At 36.2% G+C, this 27,513-nt stretch overlaps 1 protein-coding gene and 1 long non-coding RNA gene across 2 annotated transcripts in view; one reads left to right on the forward strand and one right to left on the reverse strand.

Moving 5' to 3' along the window:
• Su(var)3-3 (lysine-specific histone demethylase Su(var)3-3) overlaps window positions 1-27,513 on the reverse strand; it is a 344,797-nt gene that overhangs the window by 202,350 nt on the left and 114,934 nt on the right.
• On the forward strand, window positions 6,825-7,527 carry LOC149500131 (uncharacterized). Its single transcript, XR_016325192.1, has 2 exons — window positions 6,825-6,864; window positions 6,897-7,527. It is a non-coding gene; the product is annotated as an uncharacterized LOC149500131 (long non-coding RNA).

Genomic DNA, 27,513 nt, shown 5'->3' on the forward strand with positions numbered 1-27,513 from the left:
AATTTTCTATTCACACATATCACTGCATACATGTTTGTACAACATCATACAAACAAAATTTTAGCTTGTTCATGGTTATTTTATTAAAATTCAAATGAAACAATTCACTAAATTAAGATTCGTATTTTATTTTAATAGATTACGATACATAATTAAAAAAATAAACATTGGCAATTATATAGCTAGTTGTACAACAGACATAAGCGACTAATTAATAAGACGATATTAAAAAGCAATCAGTTTCATTTCTTAGTAATATTAAAGAAATAAAAAAAAGTTAATTACAAAATGTTTTATGAAAACCAGAAGTGAATACTTTCATTTTAACGAAACAACTAAATGAGCTTAATGTTACCATTATCAATTTTCACGCGAGATTGATAGATCACTGTGATCAATTTTAGGGTTTAATCTTGACCAATTTACACTTCATTAGCTTTATATTTTATTCAAAAACAGAATACTCCAAAAAAATATGTTTAAAATACATACCAAGCAATGGTTACTTACAATAATCCAATATCAGATAGTCGTCACTGTATTAAAAGAAGAACATTATTTAAGTTAAGAAACAAATGCAATTAACTTTTTCATTTTTTCATTATTTTTTTAAAGTGTGCTATCAAAATTCATATTCATTATGAATACAATAACTAATTTTTTTTAACTCTTAACACGGATTACGGTATTGGTGACGTTACATTTATTTATTTGCGTAAGTAAAGTTATTTTGCATACAGTAAAACTTTTATTAAGACACATACAAATTGCGAAACGATATAAAAATGACGATCTCATACAGCACATCTATCTACAAGTGAAAATAAAAACAGCCGCATATGTGTTGTTTAAATGTATATTATTATTATTGCTCGATAATCATTTATTTCTGCTCGATAATCGCGTGCAGTTATCCACGAAATTAAGAGTAATGACGTACGCTTCATTTGTCATAAAAATGTGAATGAACTAAATCATTCGGTTCATCAAAAATAAATTTGCCACTGCGAACTGACGTGACGTAACTTCAACTTGATCTTTTGTAAATAAGACAGTTTCAACGCTTACTAACATAATTATCCTGGTCATATCATGACTAATGTTATTATCTTAAATCTTATTTCTTTCATAATAATCCGATAAACTAGAAATGAGAGAACTTAATCATACCGAAAAGTTTTAGGGTATGTTTGTATTTTCATTTAAGAATGCTATAGTTTTAGTTAAGCAGGAATTTCGCTCATAATCTAATAATAGTCAGTGCGGTTGTGTTCTCTTTACTCATTGTTCTGGTCTACATAATGTCAGTGTCCATAACCACTTTCTATCTAGTGAACGCTAATCTACATGCGACAGCATAAAATAGTCACAAAATAAGTTTTAAGTGCACATATTCAAGCGTTAAATCCGATAAGAGCATAGACCAAATAACATCCTTTATTAGCATTGCATAACTATTTTCATTTTACGTAAATGCACAAATTGTTGCCTTGTTGTTGTTTCAAATGTAAATAACTAATTATACTAAGTATATTCGAAATTCAAAGTCTTCAGGCATAAATACGATATGAATAGAGAGCTATTAAAACTAAACAATCAATATTACTACATCTTACATTTCTTATTATTGATTTTATTTTAGACGTATCTTTAATCTTAACTTAAAATGAATAAGCCAACTAGGAAATAGTAATGACATATACTCATTAACGCTACGATACAACGACATACGTCTATATAATTTGGATAACAATGACTCAAGCAGTAATTTGCGTGAATGTATAGCAGACATTAACGAAAATCCCACGCTTTTAAAAATAGGTATACAATATGAATGGTAATTAGAAGTCAGAAATGTACGGCGAAACACTAAAATAACTCTTTAGATTTGAAACGATACAATCAGTATACGTCAGCTTCACATTTTCATATCCAATGCTCTGTGGAGTTTTTTGAAACGATTTCTGCATATGCTTTTATCACAGCGACGCCTACTACACTACTGGGCCAATTGTGCTCATCTAAAAAGTATTTCTGGAGATCTATTTTGCCACGAGTTAATCTAACACTGAAATGAACTTCTCTTATCGGTGTTAGCTGTCCATGGTTTGAAGAGTCCTCAGCGTTAGATCACAGCATGGTTATGCCCCTAGCATTGTTTATATCCACTCACTATATACCGAGTGCCATATAACAGCAATACAAATAATAATGTAATGACCATAATGTACGAAATTTCACTAACGAACGCTATCGTTAGTGAAATAGAATATAACGATCGCTTTGTCCATAATCCACCCGTCAAATTTATAGCTGCATCAAATTCCTGAGGCGAATAAGGTTTCGTGTTCACACCGACAAGCGAGTGAGCATCGCCACGGGAATATTTTTTATGTGCATATACAGCAGGATCGGCGTGGATGCGAGGCCTTCGACCGCGAGCCTTCAATCTAAGGTAACGAGCCTTCGCCCTTAAGTAGGTGTGAAACAACTGGAAGGCGCGAACAAAAGGATAGCGCGCCATATTTCGATTGCTTTTATCGCATTCAAAGAGCTAACTTTGTAAGGACAAACCTCGATTATATTTTTAGTGCCATTAAAACTTTTTTGAATTATTGGCAAGGTTTAAGTTAATGTCAATATAAATGCGTTTTTTTTTGTTTTTTTACAACTTGTCTCTTCACATGATAGGGTTAATGCGGTCCATAGACATCGGCAATGCTAATATCAGAATCGAGCCACAGGAAGAAATTGCCAAAAACCGCACACTGTGTGTTTAGTTATTATAGGGATAAAGTTATTTTAAAGTACTTCATTTAATATCTGTTGAATGCTAAATATTTTACTTTACAAAATGATTTTTGCTTTGCGCTTACTAAAAACTAGCAAATTCCAGGATAAAAATTTCAAACTACAGAATCCGCATTACAACGTGACTCAGGCGGTTCTTTAGCTCGGTACATCAAGTCAGGGTAATATACCCGGAGGCCACAAACAGGAACGAGTAAGATGGTGCGGTCAGGAAGAACTAACTGACTTTCATTACTCATACCGCATTTATTAATATGAATTGCCTTAAAGGTACGAGTTATGCCGAATTCAATATTTTATTTCATTAAAAACGAAAATAAATTCACTAAAACGATTTATATTCGTCTTTGCTTTTTTACGAATATTTATGCCATCATACAGAAATCGGAACGACCAAAGTACCGCGTCTACACTCGCGAGCATCATAAATTAAAGTAGAGAAATAACACAAAGGCGGAAAAAAATAAAAACGCGACGCGGCACTGTGTACAACATTAATCAGGGCTGTGAGAAGGCGTAGAGAATTTATTTTACGATTGTTACAGCTCCGATGAAACGTTAAAAATGCTGTCCGAGTCATATTGAAACATTCGACGCATTGTTCGAGTCTGATTGGAGAGATAACGCACCGCGGTTCCGACTTACGACTCTCAGTGCAGCTCTAGCACCTTGTTGATTTTCCAACGTAAACTGTCGGATACGACCCGCCCGCGACTAGTTTCTTTTTATTAGTACTGGTTTAGTGTAAAACGGAACGCGTCTCTGTATCGATCGTACGATTGAACCGAGAGATATCATAATCACCGGTCTGCACGTTTATCGAAAACGTAATCGTGGAGCGGCTATAAATTTGTCTCATTTTAATACACCAGTTATGTGTAAATGTTCCGATATAACAGCTCCGATGTTTGAACTCGAATCACATAAGAGGCGGAGAGATTTGGGAAGCGAAAGACGCCCGCGCTCGGTCGTACGAAAGAGTTCAACGAGATAAAAAATTGTACCGTATTCATAGTCCAGATACGAGAGTTGGAACGAGAGAATATTATTTATATTATTCCTTTATTTAGAGAAATGATTCCTTAATAATATTTTGACATCGGAATCTAAACCAGTGAAAAACAATGTAAAATTAAATTAAACAATGTAAAATTAAATAAAAATTATCGAATTATCAAGAAAACTTGGGTATTACGTAAATGTTACTAATTTCCTAATACAACAGAAACGCAATAAACCATCGATATATGTGATTTTGCATCGATATCTTGCATAAATACTTCCCGGTAAACTTATCTAGCACAAAGCTTTTTTAGTATTTGTTTTCACTTATAGTTTAATAGAACCCTATCAAAAAACGGACACCTAAATGATATTTATATAATAATACACATACATAGTATTTTGTTCGGTTTTCGCAGGACGTAGATATAATTAATACTACCTTCAATTATTTATATTATTTTTGATGTTCTGAATAGTTTACAGTTCACGTGGTCACGGAAATGGTTTCGTCGTAAAAATTGTTTCAAATTACGCTTACGAAAACTGTCAAAACTCACTTTCATCGCATTGTGTCCGACACGATTTAAGCACCCAACTATGAATGTTCGTACTAATCGTCTCTTGTTAAGCCTTATGAGATCCAACCTGTTATTTAGTACAGCTATAACGAGACCAAACAATATCACGTGCTTTGTATAATGCGCACCGTTGTGACTCACCGGTTATCTTCATTGAACGCGATACAATTTGACGCAAATTACACAGTGTTGCGATCAACAATGTTAATTAAGTTGCCCGCAAGAGATTAATTTGATTATCAAAATCTTTATTTCAATTATATTCACATGCTGTTATTATTTCAACGTAGCTATTTGTTTTGTGTAAGCTTTCTAAAATTAGCGGAATCTTAACTCGGACATGGCGAGATAGTTTTTGAACAATTTGTTTTACACAATGTTTGAGAAATTGAGAGTTCGAGATTTTATCAATCTTTATTTATAATCTGCCTTTGATCTCCTATTGTTTTGTGAATGTTGATGAATACAAAAACTAGTGAATTGTTTCGGTTCAAGATATTATATATTTTCCGTCAATAGTATTGATAAATTTATTTTTAATTACGTACTAACTTATACTGTCTAATAAATTTTAATTTAGCAGCAAAACTCTAGCATTCCAAGAATGAGGTTTTGTTTTTTTATCTCTGAAATTTTAATTTTCTTTGTTCAAGGCGAAAAACAAAAACTTAATTAAAGCTGAGTGCTTGAATAAAATTAAACAGTACGATCTCAAAATGCGTTCCGTTACGAAGCTCATGCATAACACGACCGTTATTAGACGTTTCATTAACCATTGAGACGGCTTTGTTTGACCGTAAGCGGCCCGAGTGGAGAACGTTTAATTACGCATCGATACATACTACTCCGGTACGCGCGTGAATCGTAATAAACACTCGAACAATCCCGACCCATTAAGATTCCCATTGACTCGGATTACAAAAGATATTCGTTTAATGACATTGTCCGTAAACAAGAGTTTCCGAAATACGTAAAACATGTTTGCTGTGAAGTCTCTTTCGGAAACTATTTAAATGTTTTTTTTTCTTTTCAGTTTCAATTTATAGGCGTCGCTGTTTTATTGTTGTATTGTTATTATATTTGGACATGTGATCTCTGATCTGTTATGTATGTTTTGAAATTTCCGTAGAGACTATGGGTTGGGTAATCAGTCGAAACGAAGTTCATTTTTTTCAGTATAGCTTTTGTTCTTGCGTGAAACAATTCATTCATGACCAAGAGTGTTTTAGTGTAAGGGCTGAGCTTAGTTGCATGAATGCGTCCGTATACACCACAATATGAAAGGCACCGCCCACTACGAGACGTCCAAGTCTGAATTGCATTAAAATAACGGCTATTCTTAGAACCGGAACGCACGGATTTCGATTAAAAAAATAAACTCAAAACAAGATATTTCAACAAAGAGAACAAACAAAAGTTTTATAGGGCATCCATCCCAAATATCGTAAATGGTAACACACACATAATTGGTTGCCGCAGGTTTAAACGAGACGCCCGATATTCTATAATGGTTAGAAGTATTTAATGGTGAGATAAAATCTTAACAAAAGCGATTTGGTTAGCCGTCTTATTTTGGTACTTACACGCTCTACGTATGCCTCTATAAAGCCAGCTTGAGATGACCTCTGGCACACGTGTGAACATCTCGTCGTCGGGAATAAATGTGCTGGATACCATCGAATCGTTGGTTCTAGATAAAATGGTGAATGTGTAAATATATTGACCTCAGTTTCGTGGCACGACTGTCGGTGCCTCGTCTATGATATGTAAATGATAATTGGTTCCCGAATAGAAAACGTTCTGTTTATGTTGCCACGAAAGCTCGGGGAGCAAGTGTCGATAATTTTAATACGCCCATTGGGTACACTACGGAGTGTAATTATGTGATAAGATTGTGATGTGTTAATACTTTTATTTCTAGCTCTGTGTGAAAGTTTGAATAAATAAAACGTATTTATATCTCATGTTTACTAAAATATTTTACATTTTGTTCATATCGAATAATAATAATTAAAATATTATTGATTTCAAATTAAATAATCTGTAAAAAAAAATTTAAACAATTACAAATGTCTGCAGTAAAACCTAAGGCTCCTTTGGATGCAATAATGAAAAGATAAATCAATTATTTTTTATTTGAATAAAAAAATTAGAATTAGCATTAGAAGATCAAAAATCCAAGCTTATCAAATTAGTGAACCCTTTCGGAGGACGCGCGATGACGATCAAGTTAGTAATCCCGGCCGTAATCAAATAATTTAAAGTTCGAATGTACTTGGTCGCGATCACTCTGGGGAACTGCAACAGGAGCCAAAGGTCGTGAGCGAACCCGGCTTTTATCAATGACGTCACTCTATTCTAATTATCCGGGCCGCGTTTACTCATTAATACTACTACTACTATCCGTCCCTGTTCCCGTTATCTGGGGTCGGGTCTCCTCACTCTAGGGCGCCAGGCTGATCTGTCCTGGGTTGTCGGTTTTGGCAATTGGGCTTTATTAAGGTCTCTTTCGATGTTTGACCACCAGGTCGATGGCGGGCGGCCTCTACCTTTCTTTTGTTCTGGCAAGCTTAATGCGATTTTCACTAGATGGTCTTCGTCCCGTCTCATGATATGGCCATACCATCTAAGGCGATTTTCTGTCATTTTGTCTGTGATTGATGTGACTTTAAAGCTCCCCCGTATGTATTTCATTCCGAGCTCTGTCCATCCTGGTCACCCCACCCGCCCAGCCCGCGTTTACTCATTAATAGTATGGTTTATTTGCTCTTATTTAATTTGGCATTTATTCAATCTGCCCTCGGCGCGATACGTGCTTTACGTCTCTCGTGTTCTTATTTCGTTTGCACCTTTTGTGACGGGGCTCATTGAGTACGAGGTGTCGGGATGTGTTCCTCTCGGCTCGGGGCTCAGTTTACGCGTTCAACTCCGGCGCCTTTCATCGAGCACAAAGCGTAATTGAATCCAGCAGAAACCTACGCAGCCCGTAAGATTTAATAGGGCATTTAAACATTCGCATTGGCCATTGTGCGAGTCTGTTTTGTATGTGATTATTCATCGTGAAACCGCACCGAAGCTAGCTTTCCGCAAATGTGCGATGCACTTTATAAACAACAACTAACAAGTAATAGCCAGACATGGAAAACTCTCTTTAACATATAATTTAGTGATACCCAAGTTTTACTACATATGTGACGATTAAATATTATTATTAAAATGCTCTGTTACATCAGGTGTGAGGGAACAATCCTCGAAAAGAAACACAGGATATGATTCCACAGAATTTAAAATCACACTCGATAATTTTTTAATTAACAAGCCTATTGTACAAAGGTATCTGCTTTTTGACTGTTTTTTTTATGTAAATTGTGTTTTGGTGTGCAATAAAGTGTATTCTCTCTCTCTCTTTATATAACAACACCGCGCATTAAATATGATAACACAACCGTATTATTTGAGCATAGCTGCGCAATGAATTAACTTAACGATATTAATAATTGTGACATTAATGATTTGCATTTGGGAATAAACATTGTCTGCACGGAGTTAAGATTATCTCACTGTAGATATGCAAAATATATCTTTTGAGAATAATTTTATTAAATGTTGACTATTACTATGCATTGATTATCATGTAACGAAATTAAAAAACAAACGATGTACATGGTTAAAGTCATTTATAAATATTAAATAATGCCAAGCAAATGAACAATGTTTATATTAATTAAATATTAATTTAAATTGATTTATACAAAAAACATGAATAAAAGCTCGGGTATAAAAAGAATAGATGCACTAAGGTACAAGCTGTCTTTACAAAATGAAATCTCTTTTAGCAGACCCTAAAAACGTAACATAGCTTGTTCATGGTCGTTTGTGTTTGCGATAGCATAATCACAACGCTTCGACTGTCGAGAAGTTTCTGAACATCATCAGCCTGTATCTCTCCACTGCTGGATGTAGGCCTCTCCCATAGTCCACCACAATGAACGATCCTCCGCCTTCCGCATCCAATCTCTCCCAGCATATCGCCGCAAGTCATTGGTCCAACGGGCAGGGGGACGCCCAACGCTGTGCTTACCGGTACGCGGTCTCCAGTCCAGAACACGTCTGCTCCATCGGCCATCGGTTCTGCGACACGTATGTCCGGCCCATTGCCACTTCAGCTTGCTAATCTTTAGGGCTATGTCGGTTACTTTGGTTCTTTGACGGATTTCACCATTTCTGACTCGATCCATCAAAGAAACTCCGAGCATACCCCTTTCCATAGCACGCTGAGCGACTTTGAACTTACGGACCAGACCTACGGTCAATGTCCATGTTTCAGCGCCATATGTCATGATCGGCAGTACGCAAGTTTCTGAACAACCTTGTTTAAATCCGATTTTTTTAATTACCCATTTGTTTACTAAAATCACAACATACACATACATAACGGAGCCAAAAGAAATCGCCCGAAAGAAACGTTGTGAATTACCTAACACACTCCTGTCCAGAATCGTAAAGATTGAAATATAAAGTTTCGACTGTCGAGAAGTTTCCGACCGCCTTGTATAAATCAGATTTTTTAAATTACCCATTTGTTTATTAAAGTCACAACATGCACGCACACGCTTAACGGAGCCTAAAGAAATCGCCCGAAAAAAAACGTTGTGAATTACTCAACACACTCCTGTTCGGAATCGTAAAGGTTGAAGTTTCAAAAGATATGATGAAAACGGACAAGTGACATAGCTCGTAAAATAGGAAATGGATCCTCGTAAATCGGTGATACTGAGCCGGGTCGCAAATTATTGCGCGTACGCGGCCGCGCATTTGCCTTCTTGATCACTGAGACTGATCGAATAACGATTTTATCGCTTTACAAGCCTCGTAAATATTAACAATAAACGACAATATCATAACAATTTTAAAACTTTACTTTGTTCGTGCCTGTATATTTATATACACTAAGCCGATTTAGATTGTATCTTAACACGTTACGAATGACGAAATGAACTAATTTACTAACCAAACAAACAATAAACGTCTTTCTTTAAAAGCACACGAAATCAACTTTTATAATGTATTAATGAATCTATTTATTTTACTGTTTTAATTTATATAGTTATCGTAAGAAAACTGAGTTACAACCGAAAAACGTAATAATTTATTTTGAACATGTAACGTTATACTTACATGAAGCACGAGGGAGCCCATTGTGGGCGGCATATAAATTAACTTGTCATAAAAGGTTTAATGTGTGCCCGCGATCGAAAACACACACCCTACTGTTTCGGTGCTACGTCTTCTCGTAAATCTATAAATACGTAGAAGACGAGGCCGGTACGTCAACTATAAAAAGGCAATATCATACATCGATCAGGTGGTACTGAGGTCCAACAATAGACTGGTCATTGCGGTCCGCTATCTAATCGTAATGAATATAAATTTTCAGATGACATTTACGATCGGTGCGCGCCGTGATACTGCATCTATACAAACGTGTTAGATAGAGGTTTTAATACACGCACACATCGGTGATGCCAACAATAAAATAGTCGAGTGTACGGCCCGTATCAATTTGTAGCATCGCCGGCGTAAAATATCCGACTTATCTTTCCATTTATCAACAAATATTGTTAGCAGCCAGTGTTTTGAGCGAGTTAATTGCGATTCCCAACGATCCGTTCCTCGCTCTGATGGATAAAAATATTGATTGATAAGATCATGTCAGCAAAGAAAAAGAAATCGTATTTTTGTAGCAGTAAACCTTAATCAATAACTTTTTTCTGTTCATTGATTCAACCCTATCCTCCCCAAATCGCATGTTCGAATATTTCTGAACACTAAATAACTACTATTAAATACAAACTTGTGAAAATCGATATGCCCATTCCACCCACGGAAGCAGCCACTCATATTTTGTATACATATACGCGTAGGAAACTATTGTCACTCACAAGTTTTTGTGGTCATGGCTATAAAACTAACGAAAGAAACGGAAGAGACTTTAGAAGCTTTAAGCGTTTTCGCGAGGCCGTGCGATTTCCAAAAGCTATAAAAGCAACAACAGTTTCGAAAACAACAGCCTTTAGCTTTGAAACACGCGAACTTAATATTATCTAAACTCGAAATGACTATAAGTAGTAGAGAAGTCTCATTTCGGGGACTAATAAAGGAAAAGTTTCAAATAATATAATGGATCCACCATTGGGATTTGAAATGGAATACGTACTTTTACAAAGCACAATAGAGATACTATATTACTTTTCTATACTAATATTATAAAGAGGAAAGATTTGTTTGTTTGTTTCTATTGAAATAGGCTCCGTAACTACTGAACCGATTTGAAAAATTATTTCACTGTTTGAAAGCTACACTATTCCCGAATGATATAGGCTATAATCTTTTTGAAAAAAATTAGGGACCCTTACTAAAACTCCAATAATGTAACCCAAGCTGCAAAAAAAATTCCTAAAATATTCTTTACATCGCGTGCCCTGCGAAAACTATAGATAATAGAATGAAATAATGTACTACGACTTTATAGAACAAATTATTATTTACAAAAAGTGTCGCGACAGTATATGTCTAACTATTATAGTTATGCCGCAATAAGTGTTCTTTTATTTAAAAAAAAAAACAATGAAAAATATCGTTGAAGTTTTTGTTAAAGACCCGAGCGGAGCCGGAGCGGGCCGTTAGTTGTTTTAGAATCATCTCACTGATTGAAACATTTTCGAAAAGAATAAAGCTGAGCTCGAATAGCGTTGAGCGAACTACATACTTCGTTTTAAGTTTGAAATGAATGGATTCGATCGGTTGATTTATTTATCACAGTGACAGTGGCCGGCGTATAATTTGCCTGGCACGTTGTACTACCATTACGCACTATGGCGATTCATTCGATATAATGAGAGCTGCGGTCGCTCCCCGACTATATCACCGCTCATATGGAACTGAGCGCGAACGTACAACATTACGATTGTGTATTACTTCATATTTTAAACTTTAATGCATATCGATATAAGGTTTATTTGTGGTGCGATGTAACAGAAAATGTTATTTTATTTTAGGCATATTAAATTCCAAATTTACCACGTAATTTTAAATCAGTATTCAACCCTGGATTTCTCTGTCTTCTTTTATTGCTTAAATGGCTGGACGAACTCACAGCCCACCTGGTGTTAAGTGGTTACTGGAGCCCATATACATCTACAACGTAAATGCGCCACTCACCTTGAGATATAAGTTCTAAGGTCTCAATATAGTTACAACGGCTGCCCCACCCTTCAAACCGAAACGCAGAAATATACACTAAGTTTTGCAACGATTAAGCCATAATATCAATCAGGATCATATTTTTTATAAACTATAGTGAACTATAAAAAAATAAAGTACCTAATTTATTTAATATTACCAACACACAAACACATCACAATTTTTTTAACGTAGGTAGTTGATTCTATGTTCGAATTAAAATAAATAACTCCGTAATATTTCAAACAAAATCAAATCGAATAACCATTTGTCACGTAATTAATTTCATACAATCATCTTCGGTACAACATGACGTCGAGGCATGTTACATTACTAACATTATTTGTATCGAACAAAAAAAAAAGACGCCCGACGATGTAGACACGTGATAAATTGTTGTTAAAATAGTGAACTATGACACACGTTAAGATTATACACTGACATGAAAGTACGTACACGCCAAACCGTGGACCGGCTCCGGACGCCGGCCGGAGTTACAAAAAGTGACGTCTCATTGATGTATTGACCAAAAAGAAGACTTCTAGACCGTTAGCTAGTTAACAAAACGATATACGACTATTAATCATGCCCCGATATCCATCTTTATCTCAACGTGCAAAGGTTTCAAGTACTGCTGTGCTTTTGGCAGCCGCTGGTTCGCTGGTCAATCGAGTCACTTAATAGTTTTACATTTGAAATTTATAGTAGTAAATGTTTAATAACTTTTGTTTAGCTTTGACTGATCTTAATCGTTAAATTATGAATCTATATAAATTTTTTAATACATCTGTTGCTTAACGGATTCTTACCACGATTTTTACACTTTAGAATGATCCTACCCGCAGTATTTTGTCTACGCGCGACTATAATGCTTGCAACATCGGCAAAATATAGGGAACTCGTGAAATTTGAAAATCATAGTAAGAACCCGTCATTCAATAGTGTCGATATAATATATATATATAATATATATAATAAGTCGATAATATATTAGATGAATCAATAATCTTACCACGTGTTGTATAGTTTTTTTATTATTATTTGGGATTATTAATTGTGAGCCATCGAAAGTATGTATCATCATCATGCTGATAACTGTAGTAATGCGTTCCGATATGAACGGTAGGACAGATGGTATTAAAATATAAATGGGACTTCGACCTCAAGACTCAAGCTGGGTGATAGCACTCACGTTATAGTAATTTATGAGCCCCCGAAATCAGTTAGCACCAGGTGAACTGTGAGCTCGTTTGCATATCGACAGCAATAAAAAACATCCTTCCGAAAATTTTATTATCCCAGTAAACATATCAGGTGCGATGATTCACTGTTAGCTTACAAGGCATACGTCTCAATATCTCTGAGAAAATATTAGACGTATAAGGGTGACGAAATTTACTGGGATTCAAGCATCGGCACCATTAAGCCAATTCGCAAGCCAATAACGTGGACACTTGACGTATGCTTTTCCATTAGCTTTAGCGCGCAAGAAATACATCACGGCCGGCCTTAATCAAAGACGCGAAGAAAACGGCCAAGATTAATACGCGGACAGAAGGGTGGTACGTGCAAATTGTGACTAGGATACATGGTAGTGACGCGACGAAACGATGCGAAATGAACACGATGACTCGGATGGAATGGCTACCGTACTCAATAACACACCATTTCGTGTGATCGATTACGATTACAGTCAATTCTTTGCAATATCGATTTACTGTAAATGTGATCATGTCTGTGATATGGGAGCGTGCACAAACTGGACATTTCGTATTGACAACTTCAATGGTATTTTGAAAAGTTGCGGGAAAATGTATCGGTTTTTTTTTATGAATTTGCAACTTTTTTAAGAGGAGCCCGTAGGCTGGAGCCCGAAGATATCACAAGGTGAATGCCGCCAAAATCTTGAGACAAAAGATCGAAGTCTCAATTGAATTGTATAACGGCAGTCCCAACTTCCAAATCAAAAGGCTTGAGTACTTCGCTTTAGAAATAAGCAGGGTGACCGTCACCCTGCCTATTGGGATACGCGATACACAACGCGCATGTCAACTTAACATATCGGCAAATCACAGCAAATTTACTAGTAGTAGGACCTCTTGTGAGTCCGCACGGGTAGGTACCAACCACCACCCCGCCTCTTTCTGCCGTGAAGCATTACTGGTGGTAGGATCTCTTGTGAGTCCGCACGGGTAGGTACCACCACCCCGCCTATTTCTGCCGTGAAGCAGTAATGCGTTTCGGTTTGAAGGGTGGGGTAGCCGTTGTAACTATACTGAGACCTTAGAACTCATATCTCAAGGTGGTATCTCAAGGTATAACTCAAGGTGGGTGGCACATTTACGTTGTAGATGTCTATGGGCTCCAGTAACCACTTAACACCAGGTGGGCTGTGAGCTCGTCTCGTCTACCCATCTAAGCAATAAAAAACAAAAAACAGCGAAGCATACCAGAGTAAAATAGAATGTACTCCGTGAATTTAATAGAAAATGTATAAGAAATATATAAATACAACCATTCATTTAAATATCTAAATATTTAGCAACACGTACTATTTTCTTATCAATCGTTATCTTGTGAGCAGTTCAGCAAAGTAGCTAGATATTCCTACAATAGTTTTGCTTATTGCACAAGTTTTATTAAATGATAAAACGTCCTCAGTTTATTAGAGAGGGTCGTTTACAAATTGATTTATCACTCGAATTGCTTGGTTTCACGAAAAAATCCGACTTTCCTAATAGCGGGGAGGCAGACGAGGGCCACGGAAGGGTTAATTAAAACGAATGGACGGTCATCCGCGAACAGAATGTCGAAGTTTAGCGGATCACCAATTTCAATGCTTTAATATTGTTACAAACTCGGCTCCGCGTTTTCTTTAATTAAAATTAACGACGGAAAACTTTGACAGTCAAACGAATTATTAGTACAGAGCAGAGAACTTTTAATTAGTCCCGCCTCCTCCCGGCTATACTTTTGTGCATTTGTCTAAAGTAATTTAAATTAATTCGAATTCTTTCCACTACAGTACAAAAAGTTTCCGCTCATACGAATACAACAATTGTAATTCCGATGGCTGAATTTCGTATCCATTTACGTTTCGTTCCAGTTGAACGATTAATTTATTCAAAATATTTCTGAAGGCGTAAAATTTCAAAACGAGAAAACCAAATGAATGTAACTTCAATCTAATGCATACTTTAATCAAACTATTATTCACAGCAAGCAACTATTCTGATACGAATTGTTCATGTGCAACACGTTTACAAACCAAATCAAACCGAATCTAACGAAATTATAAATTTCACGCCGGTAGCCTTCATGTTCAGGTTCACGACAATCTTTGACAGCTACCAACATTGAGACCATCCGAATCAAGCATAACTAAATACAAAATAACTGGTAAATTATTTATAATAAAATAATCATAGGTGAACTTTTCAAAATTCTATTCATCCTCTCTGTAATTCATATATGGAATTTGCTAATCATGTTTCAACGCATCGGAGAAACTGGACGAGACAAGTTATTCACTTAGCGTGCGCGGTTCTAGAAGCCACCTATTATGAAGTAACTTGCTTGAAATTGTCACAGTATGCGAGTCGTAACAAGTGCATCGGGCCGCACATTCACACCTCATGAAGCTCCAGGGAGTGTCAAACCGGATCTCAGTCTCAGCTAACCGACGCGACGCGACTACAACATCGCGGGACTGCACGCAACGAGGCCCAACCAAAGGTGCCTCTTAATTTGACCACTCTCTGTCTTGGCGCCTACACTCACCGACGTTAACAAATCGTGAGACGAGATCAATGAATATTAAACAACCACCAAAACAATTACTAACGCTGCGTTCGATACAAAATAAATAATTGTTTCAGAAATAAACACTGATCGCTTCATAAATTGTTAAAAGCCCGACACCAAGAAATTTGCCGGCAGAAAATAATGAGCCCCGTCAAACAAATAAAAGAGAAGTATATTTAAACGTTTTCCTCGTGTCGAGTAATTGAGATGAATGTGAGCAAGGATAAGTATCAAATGGGTGTGATAACAAGAACAAATATGATTCCTGCCTTATATTACATTACCAGGAACTGGTACTGTGGTATAAAACCTAATAAGGTAAACAAACACAATGATTTCAAAAATACATATTATCCAGACTACATAACTAGATCCGAAAGCAAGAAACGCAAGAAATAAATTTCAATTACCGAAATACTTATCTAACCGCATCTCGTTTGCTTATGTAAACTGTTCTGATATCACAATAAAGTAATATTTCAAAGCAAAGTAAATTAACTAATAATTCATTTTTACGTTATAAAATTCTAATGAATCGTTTCTTTTGGTGCCATTACTATCGACCGTTAAAATATCGACCGCCTCTAGCAATATACGATTCACAAGAATTCGGAAATGTTTTTTTTAATAATATACCGTTATTAGTGTGGTATACATCGAAGTTGACAAATTGCTTACGCTCCTAATACCCGAGACACCTCTGCGTTTAGTATCCACGGGAATTTATCAACCTCGGATCTGCTTTCGTGTTAAGATTCCAAGATAACTTGATCAAGTTGATGCGAGTCTCAAACGATCACTAGTGATGCTAAGTAAGTACTTGGCTAATACGTTTCATTCGTTTTCTTGACACGGATTTTTTTTTACAGAATCAAGAGTGGTGTTTTGATTCTTATTTATTTTAATGAAGTACGTATAGAAAATCGCACAGCTCAACGCATTTTAGGCGAATACCGTTGTCCGTGGTCCACAGCAACGTGAACACCGCGATCCACTTACCGATATCACATTGAAATCCAATATATGACAGTAGTACTCACACGTACATGTTTATAATAAATATAATTTTGTATCATCGAATATTTAAGGTAGAACTTAAGTAGGGGGAGAAATTCGAGAGATTCTAAGAAGTATTAAAAAAAGGGTAAGAATACAAATTCTACTCACGGATTACAAGGGCTGGAGAGAATATGATCGTTAAAGTTCTGCTACAATAAACTGTAATTTATTTTATCCACATATCACATTATCAATTACAAACAAATAACAAGAAATATGCACCTAAATTTACATACAAAACTCAGCAAAATCCGTTGCGATATAACCTTTATTAATTTTAAATTCCGTAGAAGGCAATTTCCTAGTCAGAGCATTTCACGAGCTTATAATTTATAATAAAGTCCAGGAATCGAGTATACCATATGGAGCGTGCATCTAATGGATACGACCTATCGTAAAGGTGTATTTACGGTGTTGTAACTTATTTTTATGGAACTTGTTAGGCGCAACACTATTCAGTACAAACTAGTTCGAGACTCGAAGGGGTCCAACGGACGTAGCACACTAGCGTATGTCGCACATCAATACGGGAAGCATAATCAATATGTTAATATCTTAGATAAGACAGTCAGATTCCTAAACATTGAGTCGCCGACGTGGAACAAGAATAACCCACATACTAAAGAGATACGATCGTAAATAAGGGAATAGTCGATACGTTGTAGAGACAAACTGATGAGATTTGGTCAATGTTACGTTTGTAATATGCAAATAGACTATACATGATCGAAATTTATTTAACATACTTAATTGCTTGATCACGTAAAATAACTGTTTATGGTAACAAGATGCTGTAATTACGAATAATTAGATTCTCTAATTTATGTCTGTGTAACATTGGGCACCAATATGTGATGATTTATGTTGTGTAAATACTTGATCAGTATTTTAATTTACAATTACATATATACATATAATGAAACTAAAGACAAAAACAGTCCATACATACATCAACTGCTTATTTCTGATTAGACACTATTTATATAGACTATATCTTCGCCTTAATTTTCCTCAAATTTACAAGAAAAAAAATCAACAATAAAACATAAGGGAAAATGTGATAAAATGAATATAATTCGTGAGTTGCCAGTGATTTTGTTCGAATTTCAACCACTAAACGAACACTAAAATTTAAATATTCGATCGCGATGCTTAATGTTATCGCGTCATCGCCACCACCAGCACCTGTCTCCGTTGCTTTTATTGATTCACGTAACTGGATTATTTCTACACATACAGATACGTACAGGCTTATGTCATGACGATTTAAACATCTAACATAACTTGCACTAATTTGCAGAAAAAAAATCCCTTAAGCTTGGCGGTAAACTACACCAAGACTATTTTGAAAACATACGGTTATATATAATTTTTAATAATAACGATTAAGAATCTCAAAATATGTGGTCAGGCTCCGCCGTAAAATCGTGATTGGCTCCAAGTGAAAACTCGTTAGGTCGATCGTAAAGTCGACAATAATTAGGCGGCCGCAACCGCGAGAACCGATATGAGCTGATTACGAAAGAAATACAGTCTTACCCGGTTGATTTATTGTACGCTGCCTTGGGTTTCATCGCCTCACCTCATCGTCCCTACAACAACGCGTATGTTTAATGCAGACTTAATGAAAATTATTTTTATTTTTGTCTACACGTCAGATTCAAAATGTCGACTAATTTATAGTACTATTAATGAGCAACAGCCAGCAACAGAACAAATTAAAAACGAATTCATCGCATCTAAAATAGATTATTATAATTCTGAAGCTGATTGCATACCAATGACTATCTACTAATTAATACAGCAATCGTTTAAACAAGCTGAACGACAATCACAATTTCAATATTTGCCGGATGGTATAAGGCCAAACGTAACAAAACCAGTTTTCTTAATTTGTAAAGTGAATTTCGTGCACATTTGTCCATGAATGTGACTCGTTAACAGTCGTATAATTTATAACTCTAAGCATACGTTAAATCCGCATAACATGTTTATGTAACAAAGCTTAAATTAGAATACGATAAATCCTAGCTCGGGGCGATTTCAATCTTCTTATATGATAAACGATTCGTTCGAGGGAGCAATTACAGCTGACCGTGTTTAATGCAAGGCAATAAGCGCAAACCAGTATTACGTTTGTTTGGTAAAATCCGTGAACGATCAACACTTCACAATTCGTTATGATTTAGGTATTAGCTGATTTTAACAGTAAACTTTACGGGCGTGTTTTTAAGCGAGACCGTCAATAACCGTTTCTTGATAAGAGCAAAAACTTCGATTGCTGTCGTCGCGTTGATAACGTCACGTTTCGAGATCTTTAGCCAGAAAAAAAAAACTACAAAACTGAAAGTCGAAAAAGTAAAAATACTTTTCTAGCATACCGAAAATGAAACAGGAATCAATTACGTTGAGGTTACGCTTTAGATAATTACGAAATGAAAGCGAAAACTATTTTGTGGGAAATTAGCGCAACCAATATACTATTAGTTTAGAAGCTTTGATAAATTAATTAATGAGCGAAACCAAAAATCATTAACCTCTAAAAATGGTGCATTACAGTTTCTTGAAGTGGATATGGATGGATGGATTTTTACTGGTGGTAGGACCTCTTGTGAGTCCGCGCGGGTGGGTACCACCACCCTGCCTATTTCTGCCGTGAAGCAGTAATGCGTTTCGGTTTGAAGGGTGGGGCAGCCGTTGTAACTATACCTGAGACCTTAGAACTTAGATCTCAAGATGGGTGGCGCATTTACGTTGTGGATGTCTATGGGCTCCAGTAACCCCTTAACACCAGGTGGGCTGTGAGCTCGTCCAACCATATAAGCAATAAATAAATAAAAAAATCCCAATGTCCAATTTAGAATTTCAAGGCCCGTGCTAGATCGTGTTTGTCGCCTACATTTGTCAGTTATTGCTCGAGGCACGCGCTTGATCCCGAGGTCATGCTAGTCTCACTCGTTTCTGCCTCGTTAACACGCTCATTTTCATACAGCTTACGATTTACCCGTAAATTATATTAATAATTTGTTCATATAAATTGTGTGTGAACATCGTGCATATTTTTGTAGCATCTTTCAGATATTTCGACTTTTTGGTATATATAATAAGTTAATGAACGTGATTACTGATTACTTGTTTAATTTTTAAGTCTGTATCAATAACGCTAATGAAAAGAGATCTAAAGATGTAGCGCATTTTACTAGCGGTAGCCATAGTAGAATAACAGCAATCCATCAAAAGCCTGGATCGCGTTTACCAAATTCACAAGATAAGGTTGTAAATATTACGCAAGTCGAGCTAAATCACACCCTCTCTAAGTCGGTAGATATACTCTACGTAAATTTTAATAAACTGATGACTTGCAGCAAAACAACTGCAGCATTGACATCTGACCATCAGTACACCACCTCGGTACAAAAACATTTTCTTTGTCATTTCCTATAAAACTATTATTAGTTTGGTTTTACTATGACATAACTAAAATATATGAAACTTATAAATAAATATGTATCCCAAGACAATTAATGTAATTTAAGATTTTAGGAAGCACTCAATAAAAGTTGTCTTTTATTTCCCATGTTGAAGCATTTCCCATACCTTTATTATTTATTTGAAATAGTGTAATAATAATATGCAAATCACGATGCAAACTGAAATAAATTAACCTACGGGAATAGTAAATCTACCAACTATAAAGTAGAATCTTGAAATATTACACGTATAAACGTGTCATTCTATTTAATAGCCGTGTATTTCTTTATTCGGCTACTGGAGAAGTAAAAAAAACGGGTGATACGGTACTAATTTTTTTGTTATAGTACACATAAAAACAGCATAAGGGCCATCCCACGCAATGTGTAAACTTCTCTGAGGTTTTACGACACGCGTCCATTCATACAATTATACAAATTTAACATATTTACGGTGTTTGCTTTAAAAGAATACACCAATAGAATCGAGACAGTATCTGTAACACGTTCATGATCTCGTTCACATTCCCCATGGTTTCGATTCTTCAGGTAATTTTGACGTAACGCGAAATTCGAAATGTATGTGCTAAGGCGACGACTATCGAATAATAATGTATGGTTTAAAAATTAAAAAAAGGACGTAAAATACGTTTAACAACAAGCCAACAACAAAATTAAAATAATTACGTTTTGTATCGTGTTGATCAAATGGAGAAATCCAATTATAGTTGGAAGTCTGGAAGTTAGTGAAGATTAAGTTAAGTACTCCGTTACATATGAAGATACAGTTTAAGCTAGTAAAGGCGCGTTAAAAACGTTGTACATTCAATATCTAGAAATCTACCATCTAGAAAACCATCTAGAAATTTCTGAAATAGTATTTTTTTTATTGCTTAGATGAGTGGACGAGCTCCCAGTCCACCTGGTGTTAAGTGGTTCCTGGAGCCCATAGACATCTACAACGTAAATGCACCACCCACCTTGAGATATAAGTTCTAACGTCTCAAGTATAGTTACAACGGCTGCCCCACTCTTCAAATCGAAACGCATTACTGCTTCACGGCAGAAATAGGCAGGGCGGTGGTACCTACCCGTGCGGACTCACAAGAGGTCCTACCACCAGTGATTACGCAAATTATAAATTTGTAACATATAATGTAAGAAGCACACATACATACGGGGCCAAAAAGTATATATGGACAGTCCGAATCAGACATCGAATGTAAAAACCCGTGATAATCTTATCAATATTGCGTTCGTTGGTGCTGTATCTGCTCTATTCCTGGCGTAACATGATTGATAACTTACAAGGAATCATCAAAACATATTTTACCTATATTTATCTTTCTTCATTGCTGCATTGTATACGACCTCACGCCCACCTACTGTTGAGTGGTTAGAAGAGCCCATAGATACCACAAGGTGAGTACCGCCACCCACCGCGAAACTTAAATTTAAGTCTCAATTGTACTCTATGATAGCTAAAGGCAATCTTACCTTTGAAGCCCGAACACATGACGGATTAGCGGCAGTATTAGGTATAGCGGTACTTACCCGTGCGTGCTAACGTTACGCTCATCTACAAGTATTTCCTATAATGTAGTTCTGTTTTTGTAAACAGTATTAAAGAAGAGTATTTAATATGTTTAGTAGCTCTGTATTTGTTTTTACTCCAAGAAAATTTAATGATTTTAACTCGTTTTATATGTGTATGCTTTTTTTTTGTACACATAAAAGTAGTCATTTTGGGCGATAAAAAAACTAGATTTGTTAAAAAACAAATAAGCAATACATATGATAATACTCTACGTACGAAAGTAATGGCGAATAAACTGAAAAGCTCAGTAACTAAAAATATTGATGCCGACTTTAAAATATCGTAATTACATCGTGAAGCTAGTTTCTTATATGACGTCGTTAATGTTACAGCCTTTCTCACTCAATATCATACGAGAAGTCGTGAAGATAGGAAACTGCCAGTAGCCAGGTTAATCGAGTCTGTGGTATCCGGATCATGTCATTAAAACTGCATCATACGGTCGTCCGATGCCCTAACAGGACTTTGAGGCGCGTTACTGAATTACGTTGGCCCTCTAAACCTACATACAGCGTTGGTAGCTAATACGGTTTAGTGAGAAATTGCCAATCTAATGGTATGTTCGGAAGGTAGGTGAAAGGTAAATTTGTTTTACTTAACAAGGTAGTTGTTACTGATGATAGGACCTCTTGTGAGTCCGCACGGGTAGGTACCACCGCCCCGCCTATTTCTGCCGTGAAGCAGTAATGCGTTTCGGTTTAAAGGGTGGGGCAGCCGTTGTAACTATACTGAGGCCTTAGAACTTATATTTCAAGGTGTGTGGCGCATTTACGTTGTAGATGTTCCAGTAACCACTTGACACCAGGTGAGCTTGAGCTCGTCCACACATCTAAGCAATAAAAAAAAAGTGTTGTTTAATTATTAGCATTAAATAATAAATCATTTGATTTCAAAATTCCAACATAATAGATAATAATAAATTTAAAAATGTTTTCATTTCGAATTATTTTCAAGAGCACAGTTCCGAAAAGATCGTGCGACTGTTACACCGCATGCCTTCCCATTACCGTTCGCGTTCCGAGCAAAGTCAAGAAATTGGGAGACAAATTGTGAATTAAAATTCCGTTACCGGAATCTGATGCATTCGTTCGCACAACGTACGACATTTCCAAGACAATCGTGTTCAACGCAGTTGCCGATTAATCGATTTGGTTTTATTGCGTTTTTCCTTAAAACGCTTTCATTAACATTCTTCATGTTATCCTTGATGTATTATTAGTAAAATATTACTTTTGGACAAAGTTAATTACCTACCTATATTAAAAATTTATAATCTTTTGCTTTATGATTATTACTCTTCTTGATAACCACAATGAGCTATTTTCTAAACAAGTCAGAATTATGTAATATTGTCTTCCTAATCTGCTCTCACATACAACTCTATAGCGTTTTACAAATTTCCATTAGACTTTAAGACACAAAGAGAACCTTTTTTGCCCAGAGAAACAGCCACACTCTAATAATAAAAATCACTCGCGCTTGGTTCGAAATTACTACTTTTTTATTGCTTCTATGGATGGTAACCGGATTTGTGGTTAACGGAGTCCATAGACATCTACAACATAAATGCCGCCACCCACCTTGAGGCGTGAGTTCTAAGTCTCAGCTTTTACAGTACAACGGCTGCCCCATTCTTCAAATCGAAACGCATAACTGCTTCACGGCAGGGCGGTGATACCTACCCGTGCAGACTCACAAGACGTCCTACCACCAACCAGTAAATTGAAAGAAAACTACATATAGTAAGTACAGATAAGAAACCGTTGAAATTTTATTTTCAAAAATAAACATATATGCCTTTGTACATTTATGTATTTGTTACATAAACCTGATCCCGCGGCTTACTTCAAACGTAATAAAAGACGGCAAAGACTATCTCGAATATATTAACATCTCAATTATTGACGGCGTAAGCAAATTTATTACTTGGTCATTCTGAGAAATAATTTCAAAAAGTATAAAATAACAACGATGAAAATTGTCGCATCACTCCTTATTTATGATTACCAAATAATAATTCAGTCATTCATCGAGAATGTTACATTTAATGCATCATTTATTACTCGAAAAGATCTTAGGAATCCCGAAGTCATAAATAAGGTTTCGCAATTCGTTCTGGATTATAAGTATCATCAATATATTCCAGAAATTACTGACTAACAGTTAAACTCACAAGCTTTAGACTGTCATGGCATATATAAAAATAACTAGCAACATAATTAAATAGCGTAAAATATTTTTATTTTATTGCTTCGATAGGTGGATGAGCTCACAGCCCACCCGGTTGTTAAGTGGTTACTGGAGCCCATAGACATCTACAACGTAAATGAGATATAAGTTCACACCCACTACCCATAAGTTAGGGTTACGCTGACATAGCCTCTCAAGGCTATCAGCTTAGGTAGGAAAAAATAAAATAAAAAACCACCTCGAGATACAAGTGCTGAGGTCTCAGTATAGTTACAGACGAGTCGTATTCTATTTTCACGTTTTATTACCCTTGTAGGCAGACGAGCATACGGCCCACCTGATGGTGAGTGGTTACCGTCGCCCATAGATTTCAGCAATGCCAGGGGCAGAGCCAAGCCGCTGCCTGCCGTTAAGTACTCTCCACAAGCCTCGTTTGAAGAAGGATATGTCATAGCGCTCGGGAAACACCGTGGAGGGGAGCTCATTCCAAAGGCGCATGGTACGTGGAAAAAAAGATCTCTGGAAACGCACTGCGGATGAACGCAGTGGCTCCAGATAGTATGGATGAACTCTACTCCGGTGGCGGGCGGTGCGATGGTAACGTATAACAAAATACATAGGAAGAATTTTGAATACAACCAGTTTTTGAACTACGCGCAATCACGTAACACGGAGGTCGCGAAAGTCAAAGTGTAGCGCGACAAGTTCGCGGCGCAAAAAGTGCTAGTACAGTGTCGGCAAACGAAACGGGGTTCGTGTTTTTGTCGAACCCGTCAAAGCTGGTGTTGCCGCGCGTCAACCGCTCAAGTAAGGGCCTCCTCTAATTGGACGTCTACCTGTTGCTTCGTCTTAGTGTTTTTTCATCTCACGAACGCATACGACCAGCGACGACGATCAATACTCTACGTGAACATTTTAGTAATGTTCTGCTATTTTTTTTATCGCGTCTACACGACTTTGTTGTGACTCAAAGAAAACGCACGACGCTTTTGACGTTACACTAACTTTTTGATATTATTGATCTATTTCAATCTGGCGTTAACGTAGGCGCGTTTAAAACAACCGGTGATGTAGTTTCCAAGGCCATTCACATTGTCCAAGTCAGAAAACAATCTCATGGTGATCGGCTATTTTGGGTTTTACTCAATGTGAATCAGTGAAGCGTGTCTAGGACACTTTATAGTATTAGGGTTGTTAAATTTATTCTTGTATAATGGCAAGATTATTAATCGAATACAACCATTTTATTGTTAGTATGTACAATTCAAAATGTATTCATATTTTCTCAGCGATAGCCATTACATAGTTTTTTATCATAGACATTCTGATAAATAGTTAAAATGTATTCGAGGAATTCAAAGATGATTTTTATGGAGCTTTTAACGACCGGTATTTAATGACGATAAGTGGATCAATTATAAAGGAGTGTCTCAACCCTAAGAGGGATCAGGTACGCGAGTCTCTTCGATCCAACGCGTACAACGATTCTCCACGCGTCATGTCCAAGCGACCGACCTGCTCCACGCCGGAAATGCACTGAGAAGTCAACAAAAACTCTCATTCATTCATGTTTATTTCCCAGCACTAGCCGACAGGTTCACGACACTCAATACGATTCGTCTAATAAAAATAACAAACTGCTAATACCGCCCGACAAATAGATTAACATTTAAATCGATGATTGCCAAGTGTCAATTCGAGTAATGTGATACTGTTAAATTAACAAGTTTGGTTTCTTAGATGCTTGAAATATCAATGACACAAGTCTGAGCAAGATAATCGAATTATGTCTAATTTATTTACATTACTCGAGTAGTTCATAGTGTGTCTGTCAATAGCTATCCATTAAAGACTGAATTCAATTTCGTTATTGTATAAACGATCAATTTTCGTCTAGTGGAGACAATTTTATTAATCATTTGATTTGAATCTGAAATGTACACAGTAGAAATACATTTAAGTCTAGTAATAAATAAGTTACTTTGGAATAGAAATGAATATTGGATAATTGCTCTTCGAACATTTTATGTACGGGACCAAAATATATTTTTTTCAGTAATCTATTGAGGGAGTCATTGATAACTAAGAACATAAAAATATCTAAGGAACAGACAAGCGCGCCGGCCGTAAATCTTCTCCTGAACCCTCAAAGCAATTAAATTTTAATTTAAAACAATCAATAGTATTCATATAGGGTATACGTATATATAGGGAGCTTCATTTCATGATCTGTGTGTGCGTGAAAGAAAGGACTTGAAACGCAAACTTTGCTAAAGGTCGCACCAGGCTCCAGAATCACATCCAGTTCCCCGAATCACCCATTACTTTCGTATGTAATATTCTTGTGTTTTGTGAATAACAAAGTAAATTTAAGAATGTTATATTATTAATTTTGGCCAAACATATTTTTTTTCGGTTTCTCCGGAAATAATATTTCCGGTTCATTTTTGTGTAACAAATTTTTGTTTGTTAATTAAATTAAGATCGAAAGTCAATGTAAGTGGACTAACAACTCCTAAGAGTACTGTCGATTCGGTCGCGTTGAGCTAAGCCTGAATACAATTATCTTTATAGTGTTTCTCGAAACATTTTAATCAGAAAGAAATATAGAAAGCAAAAGCGATATCCGACTCCCATTATCCCTATTATCAAACTCAAAGCTATCATATATAAATATAATGGAAAAAAAAAGTATTTATTCCGATTAGTTTAATACATACCTGTTACACTGAAATTTCACAGTAAGATTGAGTCATCAAAAACAGAAAAACAAAAGTAATAAGGCTGAACACGTAATCTCACATGAGTCGATAAGGCGAACACATAAAACTGGTACTAAAACAGTAATTAATGTGGCCAGCCTTCATTATACGCGGGACTGCGGCTGTTGCCGGAACAAACTCATGTAAACAATCATTCGATTAGTTAATCCACTTACTAACGTGGTTTCTTTGACCAACAGCGATAAAACCTATTCTGATTAAACTCCTAATGCATTATTTGTACGAGAACTAATAATATGTTGTACATTTGATCTAATTAACCACATTTAAATTATTTTCGGTAAATCATCGAACATTAAAAATTACCAAATTTACTGGATAAAAATAAACATCAGCAACAGAAAACGCGCACGTGACACTGACGCTCATATTTACAGTACGTAGCCGGGAACCAATTTCGGAGAATTCAATGTAAATGTATGAATTTTCCCCATGCCACTCGTACAATCAGTGTCGAGAGCTGACATTTGCATATGCGCTGCTGAAATTTCGGAATAGCTATTCCGTCTAGCTTAACCGAGTCTAAAGCTCGTTGAGCGTATGACTTGGGTAATGTTGCCCCTAGAACGCGATGGAATGTACAACAGTGGGGTTCGAATTATATTCAAAACTATTTAAGAGGACTTAACGTTGTACAAAAATAGCAAAGTTCACCGCCAATAGCCGCCTTGCGTAAGTGTAACTTATCTCGGGGGCACATGTCAGACACAAGATACCGTAGAAGCACTCGCACCATCTTAAGTGTGCAATTAAGCAGGCGTCTTTAAGAAAAACGGCATCTGGAGCATGAAAACAGAGCCAAGTACTTAAAAAAAAGCGTAATAAACCAGTGACAGGAGCTAGAAGGCCCGTGGCTAACCATCTGCCAAAGCCATATGAGTCTGACAGAGTAAGTATCACATAAAAAATATTTTTTAACATTTTTTTTAACATTTTTTGTCAATCAATTGTATCTATAGCAGAATAAGAAGACT

The sequence above is a fragment of the Bombyx mandarina genome, chromosome 23 (genome assembly GCF_030267445.1).
Source record: "Bombyx mandarina strain Sakado chromosome 23, ASM3026744v2".
Taxonomy (NCBI): Eukaryota; Metazoa; Arthropoda; class Insecta; order Lepidoptera; family Bombycidae; genus Bombyx; species Bombyx mandarina.